The sequence below is a fragment of the Cucumis melo genome, chromosome 9 (genome assembly GCF_025177605.1).
Source record: "Cucumis melo cultivar AY chromosome 9, USDA_Cmelo_AY_1.0, whole genome shotgun sequence".
In the NCBI taxonomy this organism is placed as follows: Eukaryota; Viridiplantae; Streptophyta; class Magnoliopsida; order Cucurbitales; family Cucurbitaceae; genus Cucumis; species Cucumis melo.
Genome location: NC_066865.1, coordinates 7,798,057 through 7,801,947, shown reverse-complemented (window position 1 = coordinate 7,801,947; position 3,891 = coordinate 7,798,057). Strand labels below are relative to the sequence as shown.

Sequence of the window (3,891 nt, the reverse complement as noted above, 5' to 3'; positions counted from 1 at the left end):
TATGAGACTCAAACATTCGATGGTCCATAACCCTTTATTTGAGTGGTCTATTGCGATAGACTTATGGTCCATAACCCTTTTTTGGGTGGTTTGCTGTGGTAAACTTGATGGTCCATAGCTATGAATGGGTAGTCTTTAAATGGATTTGATGGATAAAATTAAAACCTTAGAAGTTTTCATAGCCCTTCTTTGGGATGGTTCTGGTATAGACTTGATGGATAACTATAAAATCTTCATAGCTCACAGCTTTGAGTGGTTTGTCTTTGGCAGACTTGATGAAGTTGGTCTTAATATGGACTAGTTGTGAAGTCTTCATAGCTCTGTTGTTAGTGGTCTATTGTGAAAGACTTGATGAAGCAATAAACGTGATTGTGAAGGTGTGGTCGCCTTCTATGAAAAATTTTAAAGATCTTTTTCTAGAGCTTTCATGTTGATCCGAGGTTCTATGTGCACGACCTTAAATAGCACAATTTTAAGTTGTCTATTGTGATAGACTTCTTTTGCGGAATTGATAGAAAATAAAGAAGTAAAACGTGTTGTGGGGGTCTCAACCATAGTTATTGAAAGTTCAAAAGATAACTTACTTTCTTTATAAATTGGATTGTTGCCCCCACCTCACAACGCATCAATTCAAATCGAAAGATATTGATGTTTAAGTTTATACTACTTCTTCCTTTGCTCAAAGAAAAAAAAAATGCTTTCTGAATTGCAATGGTAGTCATTCGTGGGGGATTGTTAGGAATGACTATCATTATTATAAGAGTTGAAAATTAATAATTGTTATTATTTAATATATTTTATAACTCAAAAACCATAATTATATATATATGTGTGTGTGTGTGTGTGTGTGTGTGTGTGTGTGTTTTAAAGAATAGTTTTGTGGGTGATCTCTTTCTTTATCGAAAAAACAAAATCCTTAATTTTCTTAATTTTCTTTCTCAGAGCGTTTTCTTTTGATTCCATTCCTAATTCTCGCTAGTGCACGCTTGAGAGTTTGGAAGTTGTGTTAACATTGAGAAGCAATCTGGCATATGCAATTTGGCACCAAAGTCGCGCCAAATTTTTCTTTCAAGGTAGTGGTTCGACATGGCACAATAATAAAGATCAACGTTTGTTTTTCCAACAAATGTCTTCACCCAAAAATTTGGTTTTACAGAAAAAAAAAGCAACAACAATAAAATCTACGAGCTAAACAATAACAAACATTTGAATACGACAGCAGTTTGCAGAATCAGAGAATAAAGAGTTAAAAATTGAGAGAGATAATTGAGGCTGACATGCTATCTCTACGACATTTCTACTAGAGTTGTGCTTAGAAGAAGATTGATTCTTCAGCTTATTGATATTAGCAGCTTGAGCTTCCCTAATCTGCTCTATTGACATAATTAGAGTATTTTTGGGAAATATTATTCTTAGGAAATATTATATCATTCTTGTATATTCTTTCCTTTATTGTGTTTTAATATGGTTATATATAGGCTTGTAATCTTTGATTATAATCAATGAATCATCAATGAAATAGTGATATTTCATACAATCTAACATGGTATCAGAGCTCTAGGTTTGCTTTGTTCGATCTCTGCCTCTGTGTTTTGATCTGCCTCTGTCAATGACTAGCCATTGACAAAGGCAGACCTAAATGTAAATCTCCCACGTTCACTCTTTGTTTTTACTTAAAAAAAAAACATCTGCCGCCACAATACCCTAGAAATCCATCCGCTGCCAGTCGTTTGCGACCCACGTCCACTGCTGCCTCCAATCTTCAGTCGTCGTTGCCTTCAGATCTGCCATTCCTCGCCCATTCCTCGCCTGTTCCTTTGCAATCCACGTCAGCTGCACGACGCTTCTCGCATCAGCCGCCGCCGCCGCCCCCTCCAATCTTAGATCCGTCGTCGCCTTTCAAATCCGCTCCGCCTCACCTCCGTTCAGATCTTCGATTCAAGTCGTCAACTCTAAGTCGTCGTGCAACACCCAGAATATCCTCACCACCCTCTTTCCTCCTTCATCACACACGCCTACACACGTCAAAGATTCGTCGAGCAACGACTGTCAAGATTTGCGTTCCTCCGTCTAGGTTTGCACATCCAGATTCGCGGCCGTCGCACGTCCTTCCGTCCAATTGGCTTCGTTAGTCTCATGTTCTGCTCCAACGAAGTTTCGAACGACGCTCAGATCCGACGACGTTCCTTGCTCCCAATCTTCCATCGCCGACGACCGACGTCATCGTTCTAGATCCGTCGTTTTCCTTCCGCCATTCCAGATCCACAACCAACGTCGTTTTGATGACGTTTCAGCTCTGTCCAACACAGCAAAACCCCCTTTCTCAGCCGCTCTCCGATCTTCGTGAAATCTAGTCTCATGTTCTACTCTCCGCCGCCCCATTCTCCGATCTCCGGTTGCTTCAAGACGAGGCTCTCTGTCCTCCGTGTTCATTTCAGCCCCATGATTTAGTTCATACAATTACTTAAATATATATATATATATATATATATATATATATATATATATATATATATATATATTCTGTTTTCAAATCAGTAGTTATGTCTCCATCCCAAAAGTTCTTCCTTTTGTTCTTCGTGGGATCTGTCTTCATCCCATAGGTTCTTCGTTTTGTTCTTTGTGGGATCTTGTCTTCGCTTAGAAGTTCCTTGTGTTTTTGTTTTTTATTGGGTTCCTGATATCCTAGATTTACTGATATGATTAGTAAGTTTTATTAGCAAACTCAAGTTTGTGAAACTTGAGTTTGAGGGAGGGTATTGACATAATTAGAATATTTTTGGGAAATATTATTCTTAGGAAATATTATATTATTCTTGTATATTCTTTCATTTATTGTGTTTTAATATGGTTATATATAAGCTTGTAATCTTTGATTATAATCAATGAATCATCAATGAAATAGTGATATTCCATACAATCTAACATGCTCCATTTCTTGTAGCAATTTGTCTTCAATCGAAGTGTCATACACCTTCCCTTCTCCAAACCCACGAGGCCTTGCCGCACCACTCTCTCGTGTTCTTTAACGGCAAAAGAATCTTATCCTCATCCGCATCGAAAAATTCATCAAAGTCAACGTCGGAATCACTCGGCTCAGTGAGGGCAATGTCGCCTTTCCCCAACCTCTTCATGGCAAAAGCAGGAAACCCCATTGGTCCGGAGCCCTGGATAAGAGACAAATTGAGGTGGGGTGGCCGGAATTTTGTCGAATTTGAAGAGTTGTAATGGCATCTGTGTTGCAGCAACGGCCAAATCGTGGTGAAACGGCAGTGAAGGGGCGTAGAATCGAGCACCTCTGCTCTGGTCGGAAAAACAATTTTCTCACTGAAGCTGAAGATAGGGGCCGTTACGCAACAAGATACTTCATCATAATATCTGACTTCTTCTCGGATTAGATCATATTAGTTATTTTGTTCCTCTTGAGTATTCGGTGTCGTGGTGTAGTTGGTTATCACGTCAGTCTAACACACTGAAGGTCTCCGGTTCGAGTCCGGGCGACGCCATTATCTCCTTCTTTATTTATATTATAACTCTTTTGAAAAAAGTTATTTTTTCCTCTTAATCAATAGTGGAATTTTTTCTCTTTTGTTTTTTTTTCTTTAATTGTGTGGACATGAACACTTTTCAGTAAAAATTATTTTTTAAAAAAATCATGAAAAAAAAATTATATCAATCGGTATTCACATATACTAATAATCGCAAGGTTTATAATTCGGATCTCCATAAGTCCAATAGTTATTAAAATTTTGAGAACTATACATATAAATTTTTTTAGCATAGTGGTTTTTATTTATATCATCTATGTAATCAAAGTTAAATAAAAATGACACGATTTATTATCCAATAACACGATCTGTTATCCAATAAGCAATTTAATTGATCATTGGA

The 3,891-nt window shown here is 37.6% G+C and overlaps 1 non-coding gene across 1 annotated transcript; it reads left to right on the top strand.

Moving 5' to 3' along the window:
- Positions 1–3,432: 3,432 nt before the first annotated feature.
- Positions 3,433–3,506, top strand: TRNAV-AAC (transfer RNA valine (anticodon AAC)). The gene has a single exon. It is a non-coding gene; the product is annotated as a tRNA-Val (tRNA).
- The last annotated feature ends 385 nt before the right edge of the window (positions 3,507–3,891 follow it).